Source organism: Pseudophryne corroboree, chromosome 1 (assembly GCF_028390025.1).
Source record: "Pseudophryne corroboree isolate aPseCor3 chromosome 1, aPseCor3.hap2, whole genome shotgun sequence".
Lineage (NCBI taxonomy): Eukaryota > Metazoa > Chordata > Amphibia > Anura > Myobatrachidae > Pseudophryne > Pseudophryne corroboree.
In genome coordinates, this window is record NC_086444.1 from 639,244,356 (window position 1) to 639,267,424 (window position 23,069).

A 23,069-nucleotide genomic window follows, 5' to 3' on the forward strand; every position below is an offset into this window, starting at 1 on the left:
CCTACTGAACATTCCTTTCTTTACATAGAATGAAAAATCCAGCTAAGATACAGTAACAATTTAGACGCATGATTGGCTTAGCCAAACAATGGATGAAAAGCAAAGCTCAGGCTGTTACATGAGCTCATCAGTTGAACACACGCCACTTAACACCACTTATGAGTACATTCTGTCACTTAAGTGAAAAAAGATTTTCGCAGCTTCTTCATAGCTTACATAACCTTCTGCCAGGCTCAATAGGCGTGTGCTGCGTGTGAAATATGAAACACCCATTGAGCAGCATATGGAAAACTAAGGCTGTGACAGGAACAACAGCTCCATAGAAACTTGTAGTGTCTGTCAGTGGAAGCGGCAGTGTCTGATCCCTCGGCTGACAAGTGATATCGGGACTGCTTGCATCTCAGTTGGCTGGGCCTGTACTGCAGGTTTTTCAGGTACTTGTGTTTGCTCACTTATAACACAACAACGTGCGACAAACAAGTAGGCGTCATCCCACAACACAGCACAACAGCTAAATAGCCTATTAGTGTGCTGATGCTTTTCATGTGTTCAAGACGTGCAGGCTGAGTGTGATCTGTTCCAAGAAACGTCTTCACTTGTTGTGTAAGTAAAAGATTGCTTTCTCTGCTGAAACAAATAAGGTAAGTTGTAGAATTTTTGGAGGGGAGTGCTCCTAAATGCAAAGGGACTAATTCTGAGTTGGGAACAAAGTATAAAGAAGCAAGTAACTTTGCACCATGTCAAAACCATGTTGCAGTGCAGGTAGGAGAGACTTAAGGGGGGTACTCACGGAGCGATATTCTAAGCAATCTGACTAGATTGCTTAGAATATCGGCAGGATCGCTCCGTGTGTAGCCCCCTCGGCGATAGCGATGCGCGGCCCCGCACATCGCTATCGCCGCTGCTAGATTGGCCTGCATGCAGGCCAATCTAGCGGGTCGCTCACTTCACCCGCTGGGTGAAGTGAGCGGCCCCCCGTCTCCCCCCGCACGCTCAGCACAGATCGCGCTGTGCTGAGCGGCAGGAGAGATGTGTGCTGAGCGGTTCGCTCAGCACACATCTCTCCAGCGTCGGCCCGTGGGTACTGGGCTTTAAGCTGGGTACACACTGAGCGATCGGACCAACATATTGCTCACAGCAGTGCATATCGGGTAGTGTGTATGCCAGATCTGCGGGTGCCTGCAGTCGGTAGCGACATCGTCAGGTTTGATATTGCTAGCGTCTTGTAGTATGCTAATGAATGAAGAACAGAACATGATCATGCCGTCCATCATCAACATACAGCAGCTGAATGTGTATCCAGGTGTACCCAGGTTCCAATATGCACCCAGCTTTAAATGTGTAGAGAGATTCGTCTTCAGATCCGAACTTGGTGGTAAGAACTGAGTCAAAACTGAACTGCACATCTCTACTTTAAACCGGGACACTCATGAATTACACAGGTACTGTGGCTGTCTGACTTCAATTCTGCTTTTTCCCTGGTTTTTTGAACAGCCACAGAACCTTTGTAATTCATGAGTGTCCCGGATTAAAGGGATAGTATGGTCAGCCTATTAATAAGGTTAACTCTACATAATCAGCACAGTCTAACACAGGGCTGGCCAAACCGGTCCTCGAGATCTACCAACAGTTCATGTTTTCCAGTCCTCCTGGAGATCTGTAGAATTGTCAGTTAGGAATGAATGCAGCACATCTTAATTAGTAATTACTACACCTGAGCACCAGCTAGGTGTTCTGGAAAATGTGAACTGTTGGTAGATCTTGAGGACTGGTTTGGCCAGCTCTGGTCTAACACAAGTCAAACAGTGCATCAGTCTAGCACAGAGGTTCTCAAACTCGGTCCTCGGGGGCACACACAGTGCATGTTTTGCAGGTAACCCAGCAGGTGACACATTTTAAAAGGTCCACAGGTGGAGCTAATTATTTCACTTGCGATTCTGTGAGGAGACCTGCAAAACATGCACTGTGTGTGCCCCCGAGGACTGAGTTTGAGAACCTCTGGTCTAGCATGTTGTTGTGGCCATAGGATCATTTACTAAAGTAAAGTATATATTTTTTCTTTTCTTTTAGAAAGTGTACAGTACAGGTTGGGTATCCCTTATCCAAAACGCTTGGGACCAGAAGTATTTTGGATATCGGATTTTTCTGTATTTTGGAATAATTGCATACCATAATGAGATATCATGGTGATGGGACTTAGGTCTAAGCACAGAATGCATTTATGTTTCATATACACCTTATACACACAGCCTGATGGTAATTTTAGCCAATATTTTTAATAACTTTGTGCAATAAACAACGTGTGTGTACATTCACACAATTCATTTATGTTTCATATATACCTCATACACACAGCCTGAAGGTCATTTAATACAATATTTTTTAATAACTGTGTATTAAACAAAGTTTGTGTACACTGAGCCATCAGAAAACAAAGGTTTCACTCTCACTAAAAAAAAATCTGTATTTCGGAATATTTGTATATGGGATACTCAACCTGTATTATATATTATCCTGACTCTTACCCTCATACCGCTCTTCTGTACATTGATCGGATGTGGTATGGAAGGTCGACCACACTTAGGTCTACAATGTCTAGGTCGACCACTGTTGGTCGATAGTAAGCAGGTCGACAGGAATTCTAAGTCAACAGGGTTGACATGTTCTAGATCGACAGGTCAAAAGGTCAACATGCGTTTTAAAAAAAAAATTTGTGGTGTCGTTTTTCTCCGTACAGTGACCGGGAACCCCAATTAGTGCACCGTGTCCCCTTGCATGGCGTGCGAGCTTCAGGCAAGGTGCATCGCTCTGCTACTGCTGCGCTCGGCACAGGTTACTATTCCCAATCGTAGTCCACGTGGATCGTTAAGAATGAAAAAGTAAAAAAAAAATGTGAAAAACATGTTGACCTTTTGGCCTGTCGACCTAGAACATGTCGACCTAGAGACCCTGTCGACCTAGTTACTGTCGACCAATAGTGGTCGACCTAGACATTGTCGACCTAAGTGTGGTGGACCTAGAGACCGGATACCACATTCATCTCAATAGCCTGATTCAAACAAGCAGGTGTTCTGATGTCCCTCCCCAGTGTTTTGTCCCTATGCATGTGAGTGGAAGGATCAGGCGAACAGCAAATCAGAAACATAAAAGGACAGGGCCTTGGGACTGATGCAGATTTTGATGAGCGTCTGTTTGTGGAGCATGTGTGTTTTATATTCAAGTATGAGCAATGCGGAGTACGCATTTCAGTCACGTCTCCAATTATGACTTAGGGGAGGTGGGGGTACCTGGGCAGTAACAGGGCGTTTTCACATAGACTAGATTTAAAGCAGGTGAGTCAACAGAATTGCAGTCTATGCAGAGATGGACAGACGTATCATCTGTACCAAGCATAGTGTGCACTGTTGATGATGACAGCCCGGTCCATAACTAGCTATCGGATAGGCGCAGTCTATGCACGCAGGTAAATATATGCCTTTAATTCTGTGCATTTAGTGTAAGAGCAGTTCCAGACTTGAATACAACTCTGTATCAGGTCCTTTGTGTTTCAGCAAAACAAGAGATCCCGTGGTTTAAAGAAGTCTGTTATATGTCATATGATCAATACAAAAAGAGAAACATGTTTTAAATGAAATACCAACCTCAGCATTTATGTGATGATATTTATTCTAACCAGGATTCTAAATCTGAGCTAACCTTGTGCATTAACCCTTGGCTCAACAATGCCTCAAGCCCTAATCTAAGCCTAGAGATATCAGAATTAGAGATAAGTGAACCTCTAGCAGAATTTTGTGGAAATCAGATTTAGTGGCCCAGCAGGCATTTTCGCTGATGAATGAAGTTCCAGTTATGACACTGCACCTTGCCATGCTGTCCTATGCAAAATATTGGTAAATTCAGCATTCTGATGAATTTCTAGCACTGGTTTCAATTTATTATACGCTGTGATGTCATTAGGGTATAAAAAAGAACACCTAGTAGAACCAATATTATAGGAGGAATTATGGGTGAAACAAGTAAGGCCAAATTCCATTATGTGCAAAATTCCATGATGTCTCACACCCTTTGCACATTTTCATGAAAAACTGCTCCAAACCCTTTAATTCTCTTTTTTTTTTTTTAGTAAACAGATCGCATTTCCCATACTTATAATGGGAAATGCGATTTTGCCAAATTTACTAGAATCTTTATTAAAAACCACTGCAGTAAGCCCTGTGATAAAAACACTATCTTCATATAGCGTAATCACAGGACTCACTGCGATATCCTGCCTCCTGCACAGCTTTCTCTACCCGCAGGAAGAAAAAGGTGTGCAGGGACCCGTCCAGTTTGATCAGCTATGTGTGTCCGAAGGAGACACAAGCTGATGACTGTGAAAAAAAAAAGTAAAAAAACCTCTATGTTTACTTACACCCAGGGATCCAGTGATCGGTGCTCCAGTGTGTGCTGCCGGCCATCGGGTCTTAGTGTGCTGCTTCGTGACCCCTGGTACACTACAGCGATGCTGTGAAGTGGCAGCTCACTTTACAGCACCAGAGGTCACATCAGGAAGAGGAACCAATGACTGGCAGCCCTCCCAGAGCATCGACCACCGATCGCTTGGTGAAGGTGAGTATGATCAGCAATGGGGGGTTTGCGGTGTGGGAGGGTTGTCGTGATGGTACGATGCCTGGCGGTGGCAGCAGTGGTAGCGATGGTGGCGGTGCATGTGCATACTCATGAAAAATACCCCGATAAGGCTACGGAGGGCATTCGCGGGGACCGGGCTTTCTCACAAGCTCTGTTCGATAATTGATTACATGTGATGTAATCAATTATCGCATTGCGAAGTGGGCCAATTTTATCACATCACATCTGCATCCTCAGATGCAGAAGGTGATAAATTAGCCCCTAGCAGTTCAGGTTTTAGTGATATCCATGCTTGAGCACAGATAGTTAAATTAACACAACTGAGGTACTAATTAGGTCACCTGTGCTCAAGTATGGCTATCCTTAAAACCTGGACTGCTAGGGGTATATTTATTAAAGTGGAGGTTTAACAACCAATCAGATTTTAGCTATTATCTTCTAGAAGGTGCTAGATCAATGAAAAGTAGAATCCGATTAGTTGCTATGGGCAACATCCCACTTCTAAAAATCCGCACTTTTGTAAATATACCCCTTAGTGTGCCTTGAGGACTGAAAATGGGAAAAACTGCCCGAGGGCGTGTGCATAGAACTGGCATCTGCCAAAGGTGTGAGTCCATCTTTGGGGTGTGCTAGTGTCTACTCACCCACAAGTTATATGCAGAGCCTATAGGTACCCAGCATGAAATTATTCTTGTGGACTGTTCTTGTATGTATATTTATAAAACAGGTAAGAGTTTACACAAATAAAATGATGTCTTCTTGAACAGACGTTGGAGTATAAATGATTTTATTAATTAGATACAGTATAAGCCTTATCCTGTAGGTCTATTTGTTAAGAAATGGCAATATCATTGATTGTCACACCTTATGGCAACAACAGAAAATCACACCGCACACCCTGCACCCATATTCTACAATAATTTCCTCTCTGGAGTTCTGCATCAGCAGCGCCAGTGCCGCACAAATCACTGCGCAGCAGCCACTTTTTGCTAATTTGCGCATGTGCAGTAAAATAAATGGGCAAAAAAAAGGCCATTAGGCCATTTTCCTGGAGACCTGTGCATGCACAGATGACTCCACACCACCGGCTAGAAAGGAGGGAGCCTGGATGGAGGCTGCATAAGGGCCCCCTCCCCTCTTAATATGCCCCTGGTAGAAATATATATTGACAAATGTTTAATGCACAACAGGGCAGCTGGCATCCAGTGTATGTGCTCCGGTTGCTCCGCCCATACTATGTCCCTGCTGACGTGGAGCAATAAGAGTATATTTACTGCTTTACCAGGCCAATATCATGGGATATGTGTAACCAGACTTGCAGCCTGGACTTGGGGAATCTTGCTGCCAATAGGTGCTACTGCTAGCAATTTCACTGCTGTCCACGATATTAACCCCTTGATAGACTGGTAGAAGACCAATGTTCGGCAAAAATGCTTTTTTGCCCTTTAACAAATATGCTTTTAATGTGTAGAATATTTGAACCACTTCAGCACTCATCATTGTTCATCCTGCAGATCTGACTGTGCCCAATCCAGCCAAATCCTGCACCTGAAGTAGCCTGCTTCCAGATTTGATAGATGCTTTAGACAAAAGTTACTGTGTGGAATATTTATCTTGTAACACATGAAGCTAATGTAACGCAGACATCCGCTGTGTGTATACAGAAAAAGAGAGGTGTACAGAATTGTATTATGTCTTATACCCCTCTCCCACAGAAAGTGAAAATCCCAGGTAAAGCAGTTCTACCCGCTAATTTGCCGATAAACACGGTTCCTTTTTCTGTGTTAAATGGTCAACCTGGGTTGAAATTCCCAGGACTTCGATCCAGGAATTTACCAGGGTTGAAGACTCTTTCACACAGACGAAATACCTGTTTTCAGCCACAAATTACCGGATAGAAATTCTTGACCCGGTAATTTGCTTGTCTGTGTGAAAGGGGAGGGGTGGGGGGGGTCAGACAGGGACCTGCAAAATCACCCAGCACTAAAATGCCAGGTAAAAGCTGGTATTTTTTAGACATTTCTGTCTGAAAAAGGTATAACAGTGTAATTCTAAAAAATAACATAAAATAAAGCCTGTTCTATTAACTATTTTATAGTACTATAAAGAACATGTAAATGAATAATTCCATTCTATGGGTTCATTATATAGTTTAGAATTTAGAAAGTTATTATCATGTACAAATATGATTTATCTCTAACATGTTGTATAAATGGAGAAATGTCTTCACATGTTGCTGTTCTTCTTACCACTATCTAGCAGACATGCAGGGCTGGCAGCTGAGCACCAGTTTATAAAAAATGCTCAGAAGGTCATTTAGAGTCATGTTTAGTTCTTGCTAAGAAACCAGGTAATTTTCAGATCACAAATTCACCGCTATGTAGAGAGTTCAACAGCTTAGTAGAAAGACCATAACTTTTCCCTATGTAGTGAGTTGTGTTTATTTTAGCTGCAGCCCAAGTTGGGTTGGTACAAGGTCTATAAAGTCAGAAAGCCTTCCTGGCAAATTTCCCTTTCCTGAAACCTTCATGTGGTAGACACACCTATTGGAGGCAATTTGTATCACTGCACCCAACTCATCAATGAAATGCTCACATTGAGACATGTAAAGACGAGTTTCTTCAATAATACAAGGGGTGGTGATGTTTTTTCGTGGCTCTATATATTATAAGTCTGAAAGTCTATTAATGATACTGTAGCATGTTTAAATAATGGTAACTGTATTGGTATATTGGTGCCTTCATTAAAGGCATGAATTTGTGACTTGTTATACAGTATATTATTTTCTGTTTGGTGTGTTGTCGAAGATGATAAATTTTAGTTAAGATAAATTGTGTTTGTAACATAACATTTTAGGAACAAACTAAAGGCAAGGCATATTGTTTTTTATTCTGTGGTCCCTGTATCTAATGGTATTTTAGTGATGGTTTAGGTGAGAAACACAGATACATAGGACCCTATTCAGTATCAGTAGCAGATTCTGCTACTGCTTCTATTGCATTATGGGGAACACCCAGCATGCTAATCAGTAGCCAGTAATGCAATCACAAAACAATTGCAATCACATTGCTGAGTCAGGAATTAGGGATGGCCCCCTGCATATGCAGCTAGGCTGCGTATGCAGGTGGTCCATCGCCATTTTTTGGGGACGCCCCGAAAATGGTGCAGATACACCTCCTTTGTCTGGACCACGCCCTTGCAATGCTACGGCAAAGCCCCCCCCCCCATGGGCTGCTGCTGTTAATCATAGTGTGATTGCATCCTTCTGGGATGCGATCGCACTGTGAAAGATTGCGCAGGTGCACTAAAGCTGCTGCACATGCGCAGAAGTCTGAAAATCGCCCGATTGTGAATTGCCAATCTGATCCGAGCTGAATGATGACCATAATGCAGCATTCTGCATATACAGTAAATACTGTGGTTATAGCCACTAACAAATTATTTTCCCTGTCATACTAATATTGTATCTAACTATATTTCTCTGACGTCCTAGTGGATGCTGGGAACTCCGTAAGGACCATGGGGAATAGATGGGCTCCGCAGGAGACTGGGCACTCTAAAAGAAAGATTAGGTACTATCTGGTGTGCACTGGCTCCTCCCTCTATGCCCCTCCTCCAGACCTCAGTTAGAATCTGTGCCCGGCCAGAGCTGGGTGCTCCTAGTGAGCTCTCCTGAGCTTGCTAGAAAGAAAGTATTTGTTAGGTTTTTTTATTTTCAGTGAGATCTGCTGGCAACAGACTCACTGCTACGTGGGACTGAGGGGAGAGAAGAAAACCTACCTGCGTGTAGCCAGCTTGTGCTTCTTAGGCTACTGGACACCATTAGCTCCAGAGGGTTCGAACACAGGGCCTGACCTCGATCGTCCGTTCCCAGAGCCGCGCCACCGTCCCCCTTGCAGAGCCAGAAGACAGAAGAAGGAGATAAAATCGGCGGCAGAAGACTCCGGTCTTCATTAAGATAGCGCACAGCACTGCAGCTGTGCGCCATTGCTCCCACTGCACACCACACACTCCGGTCACTGTAGGGTGCAGGGCGCTGGGGGGGGGCGCCCTGGGCAGCAATAAGTATACCTTTTGGCAATATATACACATAATACAGTCTGGAAAACTGTATATGTGTAAAACCCCCGCCATTTTTAGTCAGAACAGGACAGAAGCCTGCCGCTGAGGGGGCCGGGCCTTCTTCCTCAGCACACCAGCGCCATTTTCTCTTCACAGCTCCGCTGGAAGGAAGCTCCCCAGGCTCTCCCCGGCAGTATCCTGGTACACAAAGGGTTAAAAGAGAGGGGGGGCACATAAATTTAGGCGCAAAATTTGTATATACAGCAGCTACTGGGTAAACACTGAGTTGTAGTGTAATCCCTGGGTTATATAGCGCTGGGGTGTGTGCTGGCATACTCTCTCTCTGTCTCTCCAAAGGGCCTTGTGGGGGAACTGTCCTCAAATAGAGCATCCCCTGTGTGTGTGGTGTGTCGGTACGTGTGTGTCGACATGTCTGAGGTAAAAGGCTCCTCTAAGGAGGTGATAGAGCGGATATGTATGTGAGAGGGTGTCTCCGTCGACAACGCCGACACCTGTTTGGATATGTGTAAGTGCTAAGGTGAATTTATTGCACAAAAGGTTAGGGAACAGACAGGAAATCTACCCATGTCTGTCCCTATGTCACAGAGACCTTCAGAGTCTCTCAATGCTCACTGTCCATAATAACAAACACTGGTATCGACATGGAGTTTAACTCCACTATCGACTACGATAATGCAAAGTTACAGCCAAGATGGCTATAAGGTATTCAATATATGATTATTGAAATAATAGATGATTTGCATATCACTGATGACTCATCTGTCCCTGACACGAGAGTACACATGTTTAAGGGGAAGAATGCCGAGGTAAATTTCCCTCCTCTCATGAGGAAAAAGAGCGGGAATCTCCAGATAAGAGACGGCAGCTTCCCACAAGAGAATTCTCAGGCTGTATCCTTTCCCCACTAGGGCCAGGATATGTTGAGAATCTTCCCCTGGGGTGTCCTGTTTGCACAGACGGTAGCACTTGCTATTCTCAGGGATCCTGCAGATAGCGTGCACATTCTAGTATACTACCCAGACCGGCGATTGTGTCGGCATGGGTTTATAGCGCTGTGGCAGCGTGGACAGGTACCTTATCAGCAGAGATGAGACCCTAGTATGCAATATAAATATATTAAAGATGCTGTCTTAAGTGATAGATATATAGTTATAAAGCATGTCCAAAGAGACATGAGTATACTGGGTCCTAGAGTCAAAGCTATGTCGATCTCTGCTTGACGTGTCCTGTAGAATATGCATTGGACAGATGATGCCGACTTAAGAGGCATATGGAAGGCTGAGGATTGTGTGGAGAAGGGTTCTCGGGCCTGGTCTCCACAGCTATAGCTGGTAATTCTGCTAGTTTGCCTTATATTCCTGCACAGCCTAAGAAAGCACGACATTATTAAATGCAGCTTTTCTTATAAAGAAACAAGAAAGTCTGAGGGGCGTCCTTTCTTGTCAGAGCCGGGCAGCTAGTTCCCAGGAACAGAAGTACTCCCCGGCCCCTACAAAAATCCACCAATGTCGCTGGGGCTCCACAGGCGGAGCTAGGCCCGGTGGGGACACGCCTTTGTAAGTTCAGCCACAAGTGGGTTCACTCCCTGTTCGATCCCTGGGCAATAGATATTGTGTCTCAGGGATACAAGCTGGACTGTGAGAAGATGCCCCCTCACCGACTGCCCTGCGGGCTTCCCCCCAAGAGAGGGAGCCAGTGTTATCTGCAATTCACAAATTGTATCTTTAACAGGTGGTGGTCAAGGGTCCCCTCCTTCAACAAGAGGGTGTTATTATTAGACCATGTTGTAATCCCGAAACCAGACGGTTCGGTCAGACACATATTGAATTAAAAATCCCTGAACATATACCTGAGAAGGTTCAAGTTCAAGATGGAATCGCTAAGAGCGGTCAGTGCAAGCCTAAAAAGGGGGAGACTTTATTGTGAATCGGGACATAAGGGATGCATACCTTCAGGTCCCCATTTATCCACGTTATTAGGCGTACCTCAGAATTGCGGTACGGGATTGTCACTACCAATTTCAGATGTTGCCGTTTGGTCTCTCCACGGCCCCGAGAATATTCACCATGGTAATTGCGGATATGATTGTGCTCCTGCGGAAGCAAGGTGTCACTATTATCACGTACTTGGACGATCTCCTCATAAAAGCGAGATCAAGAGAGCAGTTGCTGAACAGCGTATCACTTTCTCTGGAAGTGTAACGGCAACACGGCTGGATTCTATATATTCCAAAGTCGCAGTTGGTTCCTACAGCTCATCTGCCTCTCCTAGGCACGATCCTAGACACAGACCAGAAAAGGGTTATCTCCCAATAGAGAGAGCTCAGGAGCTCATGACACTGGTCAGGAATCTATTAAAACCAAAACAGGTGCCAGTGCATCACTGCACTCGAGTCCTGGGAAGGATGGTGGCATCATACGAGGCCATCCCCTTAGGCAGGTTCCATTCGAGGACCTTCCAATGGGAATTACTGGACAAGTGGTCCGGATCACCTCTTCAGATGCATCGGTTAATCACCCTATCCCCCAGGGCCAGGGTGTCTCTCCTGTGGTGGCTGCAGAGTGCTCACCTTCTCGAGGGCCGCAGATTCGGCATTCAGGACTGGATCCTGGTGACCACGGATGCAAGCCTCCGAGGGTGGGGGGCAGTTACACAGGGAAGAAATTTCCAAGGTCTGTGGTCAAGTCAACTGACTTGCCTTCACATCAATATCCTGGAACTAAGGTCCATATACAACGCCCTAAGTCAAGCGGAGATTCTGCTTCGCGACCAACCGGTTCTGATCCAGTCAGACCGCAGGGGTTCATGTAAACCGCCAAGGCGGCACAAGGGGCAGGGTGGCGAGGGTAGAAGCCACCAGAATTCTTCGCTGGGCGGAGAATCAAGTAAGCGCACTGTCAGCAGTGTTCGTTCCGGGAGTGGACATCTGGGAAGCAGACTTCCTCAGCAGGCACGACCTCCACCCGGGAAAGTGGGGACTTCATCAGGAAGTCTTCACGCAGTTTGCAAATTGATGGGAACTGCCTAAGGTGGACTAGATGGCGTCCCACCTCAATAAAAAGCTAAAAAAGGTTTTACGCCGGGTCAAGGGGCCCTCAGGTGATAGCTGTGGTCGCACTAGTAACACCATGGGTGTTCCAGTCGGTCTCTGTATTCCCTCCTCTTCCTCTCATACCCAAGGGCTGAGAATTGTAATAAAAGGAGGAGTGAAAACAATATTCTGTGCTCCGAATTGGCCAAGAAGGACTCGGTACCCGGAGCTGCAGGAAATGCTCTCAGAGTACTCAGGGCTTCTGCCTCTCAGACAGGACATGTTGCAACAGGGGCCCTGTCTGTTCCAAAATTTACCGCGTCTGCATTTGACGGCATGGCGGTTGAACGCCGGATCCTAGCGGAAAAGGGCATTCCGGATGCAGTTATTCCTACGCTGATAAAGGCTAGGAAAGACGTGACAGCAAGACTTTTTCACTGTATATGGCGAAAATAGGTTGCTTGGTGTGAGGCCGGGAAGGCCCTACAGAAGAATTCCAGCGGGGTCGATTCCTGCACTTCCTACAGTCAGGAGTGACTATGGGCCTAAAATTAGGATCCATAAAGGTCAAGATTTCGGCCCTATACATTTTCTCTAAAAATGAACTGGCTTCACTGCCTGAAGTTCAGACGTTGTTCCGGGGGTGCTGCATCTTCAGCCTCCTTTTGTGCCACCGGTGGCACCTTGGGATCTTAACGTTGTGTTGGATTTCCTGAAATCCCACTGGTTTGAGCCACTTAAGACCATGGAGCTAAAATATCTCACGTGGAAAGTGGTCATGCTATTGGCCTTAGCTTCGGCTAGGCGTGTGTCAGTATTGGCGGTTTTGTCATGAAAAAACCCTTATCTGATCTTCCATATGGATAGGGCAGAATTGAGGACTCATCCCCAATTTCTTCCTCGGGTGGTATTATCGTTTCATTTGAACCAGCCTATTGTGGTGCCTGCGGCTACTAGGGACTTGGAGGATTCCAAGTTGCTGGACGTAGTCCGGGCTTTGAAAATTTATGTTTCCAGAAAGGTGGGAGTCAGAAATTCTGACTCGCTGTTTATTCTGTATGCAGCCAACAAGGTTGGCGCTCCTGCTTCGAAGCAGACTATTGTTCGCTGGATCTGTAGCACGATTCAGCTGGTTCACTCTGCGGCTGGATTGCCGCATCCAAAATGGTGAAAGCCCATTCCACAAGGAAGGTGGGCTCTTCTTGGGCGGCTGCCCGAGGGGTCTCGGCTTTACAGCTTTGCCGAGCTGCTACTTGGTCGGGGTCAAACAAGTTTGCTAAGTTCTACAAGTTTGATACCCTGGCTGAGGAGGACCTTGAGTTGGCTCATGCGGTGCTGCAGAGTCATCCGCACTCTCCCACCCGTTTGGGAGCTTTGGTATAATCCCCATGGTCCTTACGGAGTTCCCAGCATCCACTAGGACATCAGAGAAAATAAGAATTTACTCACCGGTAATTCTATTTCTCATAGTCCGTAGTGGATGCTGGGCGCCCGTCCCAAGTGCGGACTCTCTGCAATACATGTATATAGTTATTGCTTAACTAAAGGGTTATTGTTATGAGTCATCTGTTACTGAGGCTCAGTTGTTGTTCATACTGTTATCTGGGTATGGTTATCACAAGTTGTACGGTGTGATTGGTGTGGCTGGTATGAGTCTTACCCTGGATTCCAAATCCTTTCCTTGTTGTGTCAGCTCTTCCGGGCACAGTTTCCTTAACTGAGGTCTGGAGGAGGGGCATAGAGGGAGGAGCCAGTGCACACCAGATAGTACCTAATCTTTCTTTTAGAGTGCCCAGTCTCCTGCGGAGCCCGTCTATTCCCCATGGTCCTTACGGAGTTCCCAGCATCCACTACGGACTACGAGAAATAGAATTACCGGTGAGTAAATTCTTATTTTATAAGTAATTTTCTGGCAAATGGCCATATTTCTACTCACTGCTCCTTGCATAAGAGGAATCTGCTAATGCTGCTAATGATAAATTGCTCAAAATATTTATTATTTGTTTTCTTGACTTTTAAGCCTAACACATTTTGTCCATTATGGGTCTGTTTATGCAGCAAAACCAGTGATTGTAGCTTACATAATAAAAGATAACTTATAACTGCCGCAATGTATGATTGAAATCTTCCTGGAGCAATGAGTGATACTGTTCCCTATTTAAATATACTCTTATTGTCCCCCTTATTGCAATCCCAGGCAGTGTTGATGGGTGAGCGATTGTGTGATCTGGCCGTGTCCGTTCAGTGGACCTAGAAGGTCAGACTTTGGCTCCCAGTTCCACATTTGGTTATTGTAGCCATTCTGAGATGGCAATAGCAAACACAGAACTTTGGCTATACTTCTACCACCATCTATCTTTATGATTAACGGCATTGTAGTGCTATAATATTGTGTTTGTATGTATTTTCATAGCCTTGACTTTGCTGAACAGAAGTTTTGTACCATTTAAGGAAAGTGTTATCCTTATAATATTATTATTATTATTATTATTAATATATTCATCTATTTTCCCACATTCCCCTTTTTTCTACCCACCTTGATTAGCGCCACCTGAAGTGTACCACTTTCTATTCATGCATTCTATTGTTGGTGCTTTTTGGGTAGAACCCAAGTAGTGTTTTGAGGCTGCTTTTCTATCCCTGAAGCTCTATAATAGTATCACCACACTATTTCAGTTTGTATTCAGGGTCTCTCCCTTTGATAGTTAGGGAAAAGAATTCAGCATTTTATGTTTTTACTTGAGAAAGAGCTTTTTTTCCTTTAATAAATTTGCTGATATATGTCATTTTAGTAGATCATACTGTGTCCAGTTCTGGAGACCATGGGGTATATGCAATTGCGGTCGAATTCCGGCTGGAATTCGACCGTTTTTAAATTCGACACAATTCGACAGTCAGACACCCTCCCGCCGGGACCCGAATTCGACATATTCAATAAAAAACGGATTCGACAGTCCCGCTGTCGAAAAACGGACCAATTGACGATAGTGACTTCATGGACGTCACAAAACTGTGAAAAAAAATTGTGCAAAAAAATGCGTGGGGTCCCCCCTCCTAAGCATAACCAGCCTCGGGCTCTTTGAGCCGGTCCTGGTTGTAAAAATACGGGGGGGAAAATGACAGGGGATCCCCCGTATTTTCACAAGCAGCACCGGGCTCTGTGTCCGGTTCTGGTGCCAAAAATACGGGGGACAAAAAACGTAGGGGTCCCCCGTATTTTTAACACCAGCACCGGGCTCCACTAGTCAGAGAGATAATGCCACAGCCGGGGGACACTTTTATATCGGTCCCTGCGGCCGTGGCATTAAATCACTAACTAGTAACCTCACCGCTGACCGCAAAGTTCCCACCATTGAAGATAATGGAGCGGCATAGTGCTATGCGCCATCTGACAGCTCAGACGCGCACAGCCAATCAGGAGAGTGCCACGACGTGGCGCTCCCTGATTGGCTGAAGGGACCCTCTGTGACAGGAGTCACGGGGGCTCCCAGCATTCGGGGAAAGGGGTCCCATGTGTAAACATAGGACCCCTTTCAGTGCGTGGTCCGGCTTTTGCGCTTTATTTTTTTGCCAAGTACGTGGATTACAAAAAAGAAGAGGACAGATCTACACAGGATTTTGGCGAGTATAATATTATTTTCAGGTACCCCGTGGATTCTACTTGGAGAAGTGGACCGAGTTGGCGTGTGAACATAGGTAAGTATGTGTGTGTCGGCGTGCATGTATGTAATAAAGTTTTACTATCACGGTGTGCGTGTACTGTTTTTATTTGGGTATTTTTTTTGCAGTAGAACTACAGGTACCAGCGGGCCCGTTTCCCCCCCGCATGCTGGTACTTGTGGTTCTCCAAGTACCAGCTTGCGGGGGAGGCTTGCTGGGACTTGTAGTTCTGCTACAAAAAAACAATACTCTTTATTTTGTCACTTGGCTATCAGCTTTCCATCCGCAGCCCTTGGATGGGGGGGACAGCCTCGGGCTTCATCCCTGGCCCTTGGGTGGCTGGAGGGGTGGACCCCTTGATTTAAGGGGTCCCCACTCCTCCAGGGTACCCCGGCCAGGGGTGACTAGTTGGGGATTTAATGCCACAGCCGCAGGGACCGGTATAAAAGTGTCCCCCGGCTGTGGCATTATCTCTCCAGCTAGTGGAGCCCGGTGCTGGTGTTAAAAATACGGGGGACCCCTACGTCTTTTGTCCTCCGTATTTTTTGCACCAGGAATGGAAGCAGAGCCTGGTGCTGGTTGTGAAAATACGGGGGATCCCCTGTCATTTTTTTCCCGTATTTTTACAACCAGGACCGGATCAAAGAGCCTGAGACTGGTTATGCTTAGGAGGGGGGACCCCACGCATTTTTTTTTTTCACGATTTTTAAACCATTCCCACCCCTACCCACTGAAAAACATGCTCTGATCTCTCCATATTATTTTAGTCAGTGAAAAAAATATATATATTCTTTTAAAAATATATATAAATAATACTTGTGGCTCCTAATAGACAAACCAAGTACATAATCCCTTCTAACATAAATAGATATGCTATTAGCAATAAAAAAACACAATAAATTTTTTTTATTAGATTCCGCCAGGAAAATGAGGTGGACTGAAATTGACGAAATGACTGTCGAAAAGCACTGTTGTCGAATCGACATTCTTCAATTGAATATACTTTTGTCGAAAAGCCGCATTTTTACCATTGCAGACATGTCGAATTTGAGTAAATGTCGAATTGCAAAAAGTCGAATCTGAAACGGCAGGTTTTTTGTCAAAAAGTACTGTATTGCATTGTCGAATATTTTTTTTGTGTCGAAAATGCCCCGTTTTTCGACATTTGCGGCAATTCGACCGCAATTGCATATACCCCCATATCTCCAGAAGGATATAAATACATTAGAGAGTGTACAAAGAAGAACAACTAAAATGGTGCATGGCCTACATCACAAAACTTACCCGGAAAGGCTAAAAGATCTTACATGTATAGTTTGGAGGAGAGAAGGGAAAGGGGGGATATGATAGAAACTTTCAAATATACCAAGGGTCTTAACAAAGTTCAGAAGGGAAACATTCTTCAAAGGAAGAGGAGTATTAGAACACGAGGACATACACTGAAACTGGAGGGAGGCAGGTTCAGGGGAAATTTAAGGAAAAATTACTTCACAGAAAGGGTAGTGGACAAGTGGAATAGCCTCCCATCAGAGGTGGTAGCGGCTAAGACTGTAGAGCAGGCATGTCCAAACTGCGGCCCTCCAGCTGTTGTAAGACTACATATCCCAGCATGCCCTGACACAGTTTTGCTGTCAGAGAATACTAAAGCTGTGTCAGGGCATGCTGGGATGTGTAGTTTCTCAACAGCTGGAGGGCCGCAGTTTGGACATGCAGGCTGTAGAGCAATTTAAACATGCTTGGGATAGGCATATGAATATCCTTACAAAGAATTAAAGTTCAAAAAGGATTGACATTACCTAAAGGATAAAAAAAGGGGCAGACTAGATGGGTCAAGTGGTTCTTATCTGCCGTTAAATTCTATGTTTCTATGTAACATGACATTTACATTTATACTGCTACATTTTCCGTGTGCAAATTTAGCCATGTCCTCCGAATTAACGTGTAGCTTTTCTGGTACAGGTTGAGTATCCCTTATCCAAAATGCTTGGGACCAGAGGTATTTTGGATATCGGATTTTTCCGTATTTTGGAATAATTAGATACCATAATGAGATATCATGGTGATGGGACCTAAATCTAAGCACAGAATGCATTTATGTTACATATACACCTTATACACACAGCCTGAAGGTCATTTTAGCCAATATTTTTTATAACTTTATGCATTAAACAAAGTGTGTCTACATTCACACAATTCATTTATGTTTCATATACACCTTATACACACAGCCTGAAGGTCATTTAATACAATATTATTAATAACTTTGTGTATTAAACAAAGTTTGTGTACATTGAGCCATCAAAAAACAAAGATTTCACTATCTCACTCTCACTCAAAAAAGTCCGTATTTCGGAATATTCCGTATTTCGGAATATTTGGATATGGGATACTCAACCTGTAATAGATTTTTATATGAAGGCGATACTGTGGTTCAGGTCCATTGACATGAACCTATGACATCTATTTAAGTATCAGATATTCTACAGCTTCTTAAATGGATGTCCCTGGTTAAGAGATTATTTTAATGCCTTGGATAAATCAACCCTGAACAGCTGTTTATGATTAACATATATGTACCTATGGTCATGTGCATTATGAAGTCCTCCGATTTCAAGTAAATGCAAAAACACTTTAGTTACTCAATAAACACTGAATATACAGCTAAGCTTATCTTTCTGGCTGAGCACATATGGAAAGCGTTTGCATAACAAGTTATTCCATGTCACTGCACTAACAAGTCACAGTCCGTGTATAGGTGGGAGAGAAGCAGCCTAGAACGCGGACATTTCAGGATGAGAGCCACTCGTATGCAAACCTGTAGCCATGCCTGTATCTGTAATGGACACATTTATATGAAATTATAATTTCCCCCATATGACATATGGTCTGAACCAATCATTTCTATATGTCTCCCTAAGACATGTGCTGCACATAATTATTAGCACATTGGGACAATGCAAGCTCTGCAAATATGAACTAACAAAGTGACAGCCAGAACCCATTCCTCACAGTAATTACTTGCATACAGTACATGCCATAACTAAGGGAAGAATCAGCGATATGTTGACTTATGTAACATTTGTTTCTGCTTTTTGCCTATACAGGTTGAGTATCCCATATCCAAATATTCCGAAATACGGAATATTCTGAAATACAGACTTTTTTGACTGAGAGTGAGATAGTGAAACCTTTGTTTTTGATGGCTCAATGTACACAAACTTTGTTTAATACACAAAGTTATTAAAAATATTGTATTAAATGACCTTCAGGCTGTGTGTATAAGGTGTATGTGAAACATAAATGCATTGTGTGAATGTACACACACTTTGTTTAATGCACAAAGTTACAAAAAATATTGGCTAAAATTACCTTCAGGCTGTGTGTATAAGGTGTATATGAAATATAAATGCATTCTGTGCTTAGATTTAGGTCCCATCACCATTATATCTCATTATGGTATGCAATTATTCCAAAATACGGAAAAATCCGATATCCAAAATACCTCTGGTCCCAAGCGTTTTGGATAAGGGATACTCAACCTGTATTATGAGCAAAAATTACTATATTACCGCATCTAAAAAGAATTTTATTCCAGTGTCTCAGTAGATCATTTATATATAGATATTGGGATAATAGTTTTGATTAGAGGTAAGGATCAGGGATCTCCTGAAACCTCCACATCCAGGATCACAGAAGAACTCTCGTTAACATCTCACCAGTAGTCCATTTTGTTTAGACATCCCCAAATATGTAATGGGGCATTGCAGTATTCCGGAGATGTGAGTAACCCCCAAGTTAGGGATGATCATCTCTAATCTCTACACAACATCGATGGTTGACAGCCGATGCCAGATATTTTTGGTGGTCACCATCAATGGTACCATCTGTGGTCACTATCGATTGAATAAAGTCATTCACAGGGAAACTATGAAACTATGAATTATTTCACCCACCGATGGTCATCCCTGCTCTATGACATACTGGGCTACCAGCCAATACAAAATCTGGGGAGGGGCTTCATAGGTGCATTGGGATATGGCGCTAGACTCTGCATCTCAGTTCTCCATCATCGATGTTACAGATGCTCCACCCCCCAATGTTTTCTTTTTTTTCTTAATACGGAGATGCGGAGCTAAGATCCATCTCCCAATGCACCCGTGAAGCATCTCCCCATAGTTTGGATTGTCCGGTAGCCCAGTATGTCATAGAGAGCAGGGATGACCATTGGTGGGTGAAACCATCAATAGTTTCCCTGTGAATGACATTGATAGTAGCCACAGATAGTACCATCGATGGTGACCATCAATAGTTCCTTCCTACCTTAGGTTAATATTTGTGACAATGTATTATATCATGTTTGAATTGGGGCTGTTTTCCATTTCACACAAAGATTGTAATTAGAGAAAAAAGTAGGCTGTATATGAACTGGTAGCATTTGTACTAGGTAGAGAATCCTCAAGAGAAAAAGCATCTTCATTACATTTACAATATACTGCCAGTCCATGAAAAAGAGGCCCCCATGATTTGTTTTATTTTGGTTACTCTGGGGAGTGGATTAAAGTGGGAGAGACTATTATCTTCAGCAAACATGTTTGGTGTTTATGTGATAGATGCCAGAAGAAAAACAGACACAAAAGCCAGTGGACCAAGTTTCAATTAAAACCTATTGAATGCTGTCACTGAATTGGTCAAGAAGCTTATGGACGCTACTAACATTGTGGATAAGATAAACAGACCGCGTGGTATTACAGGTAAAACTCCGAAAATTAGAATATTGTGCAAAAGTTCATTTATTTCAGTAAATCAATTTAAAAGGAGGAACAAATATATTAAAAAGACTCATTACATGCAAAGTGAGATATTTCACACCTTTATTTGTTATAATTTTGATGATTGTGGCTTTTAGCTTAAGATAACCCCAAATGCAAAGTCTCAGAAAATTAGAATTTTGTATAAAATCAATAAAAAAAGGATTTTATATACAGAAATGTTGGCCCTCTGAAAAGTATAATCATGCATATATACTCAGTACTTGATTTGGGCCTCCTTTGCATGAATTACTGGCTCAATGCGGCGTGGCATGGATTCTATCAGCCTGTGGCAATGCTGAGGTGTTATGGAAGACCAGGATGCTTCAATAGCGGCCTTCAGCTCTTCTGCATTGTTCTGGCTCATGTCTCTCATCTTTCTCTTGGCAATGCCAAGAATTCCAGATCCCACTGGATATATTCCCATTGTACTGTTAAAACCTCAGCTAAAATAGACTTTAAGCAGGTATGCTATAAATTCAGCAATTTGTCTGATATCTAAGTTCAGCAAAGCAATATGTATGCAGCTGGAACACTGTAGTTTTGTAGCTTGGCCTGGCGTATTCTGCCTTGCTTCTGCTTCCTCTGCCGGTCCAGACTGTCTGGAGTAATCCAGGACAGGTGGTTACCCTAGACACGCCACCTCGAGCTAGGTCACCCTAGGAAAGTGCCTAGGTAGCCTATGCCCAGGGCCAACCCTGGGTCCTTCCCCTCTTTGGAACATTAGTAATATGGGCATCTAAGGCCTGGAATGGGTTTGGCAGAAATCTCATTAAAAGCTTGTAAAAATAATGGGGCAGTTGGTCTCTGTAGGTTTAACAGTTTGAGAAGGGTAGATACTAGGATCTGAAAGAGGTTTCAATAACTGAATAACTAAGCACTATTAAAGTTAAGGGATGTTCCAACGAGTTTCTAGACACATGACTAAGTGAATTATAGTTCTTGAAGTTAAGTATATGGGGCCTGATTCTGATTTGGGGGCAAAGCAAGTTAAAAAGCAAGTAACAGTGAACATGGACAATCCATGTTGCAGTGCAAGGGGAGCGAACACATATATGTTTTTTTGCATGCAGGGTAAATACTGCCTGCTTTTGCATGTAGCACACAAATACTGGGCAGCTTTGTTCTTACACAGCAATTTAGATTTGAGTTTGGAAACATCTTTCTCACATCTATATCTCTCTGCACATTTTAAATCTGCCCCACCTGAGAGTGAATTTAGTTTAATTACTAGCTGTTTAATGTTGGCAGCAACTGCTGTTTATCTCATCATAAATAGACATATTCATAACAGAAAGTATTTTTACTAATCAAAAGTCTAGAGAATATGCCTCTAGGGGCACAAATGAATCCTTTGTGTTAAATTACATTCAACATTCAATATGTATAGAAGGCTACAGCGTAATTTCAGATGTCCTCCTTTTTCCCTCATGGTGGTTACCAGGCTGCAAGCAGTGTCTGTGTATATATCTGTAACGGGTGCCTGATGATGACGTCAACTGTGGGTACCTCCTCTGAGACTGGAAAGCCAGCTGGACATGTGCGGTGGTGGTTACTATAAGGATGATATATACACAGACACAATGGCCTTAATTCAGCATGAAATGCTGAAGTGCGGAAATCACTATTTGGCGAATCCTGCACCTCTGTGTATGCGATCACATTCTAAGTGGCGGCGGTGACGGGGCATCGTCGCAGCGTTTTGTCGGTGGCATCGCTCCATTGGGGGGACACGGTCCGGACAATGGAGGCATGTCTGGACCACTTGCGGGGTGGGCCACGGTGGCTGCGTGATGTCACACGCAGCTGCTGTGACCCAAAGCATGGAGGTCCAGCAAATTCCTTTCACAGCAGGGGGCTACCCTAAAGATGCGAGCGCTTCACTGTTTAGAGAAGCGCTCGCATTTTAGCGGGCAGGGAGGACCCGGCATGCAGGACAGCCTTGCCCTGTGCTGGAAGGCCCCCGCATGCTAGTTATAGGAGTTGTAATTTTGTGAATTTTTGCAAAACTTCAACTCGTGCTGAATTAGGCCCTATATTCTTCACTGTGAAAAGTCTAATTATCTGCATTTTATCCCTTTGCACTTATAGAGAAAGAAATGGTGGTCACTGCGCTCAGACCCTGTGTTGTGCCTCTATGACTTAATGTTAGGAGAAATGTTGGTGTCAAGAAACAATGCTTTACTTGTCACTTTGTGTAATACAATATACAAGCAAAACTGAAACTTATTTGAGGGAGTTGTCAAATAAGTCTGGGACCACAACTCCCCCACTATCGCCATCAGCGCACAAAACCCCCACCCCAGTCTCACTGCAAGTTCCACACGGTCATAAGGGAGGAAATTGCGCACTGGAGTAGCGGGACTCCACTCTCCAGACGATTCCCAGAAGACAGTATTTCGCATCATCAACAGCAGCCTACATAGAGCCAGAAGCAAGATTAAATCCTCTGGCACATCACATATGTTACATCTGCCCCACCTGCAGTGCAACATGGTTTTGCCCATTAGAGAAAGATTTTGATTTTGCAATCTGGTCTGAATTAGGCCCTATTTACTAATATAGCACAAGAACAATAATACAATTCAGTTAAATTAATACCTCCACAGATATGCGACAAACATCTTAAAATATTAAAATTGCATAGTAAGAACACAGTTAATCATGTTAATATAAGCGAGAATCATGAAGAAACAGCCGATGCTGGCTGAGAAACGCGTCAAGGTTCCTACAGACACACCTCCCTAAGTGACATAGGCGAAAGCGGCATCGCTTGGCAGACCGGCTTGCATACGCTGGGTCTCAAGCGAACGGGGACCCCAAGCCGGTGCAGTCAAGCAAAGTATAACAGCCGGGTG

The 23,069-nt window shown here is 43.9% G+C and overlaps 1 protein-coding gene across 10 annotated transcripts in view; it reads left to right on the forward strand.

Annotated features, from left to right (window-relative positions):
• Window positions 1-231: 231 nt before the first annotated feature.
• Window positions 232-23,069, forward strand: part of HOPX (HOP homeobox) — a 50,291-nt gene continuing 27,453 nt past the window's right edge. The window contains exons 1-2 of one of the 10 annotated variants that reach the window (XM_063914599.1): window positions 240-434; window positions 20,014-20,154. The gene's annotated coding sequence lies outside the window, so the exon portion shown is untranslated. Of the gene's footprint in view, window positions 435-479; window positions 642-1,939; window positions 2,041-3,374; window positions 3,464-20,013; window positions 20,155-23,069 lie in introns of those variants that run through there. The other 9 variants (XM_063914598.1, XM_063914601.1, XM_063914600.1 and 6 more) reach the window with 9 other exon arrangements.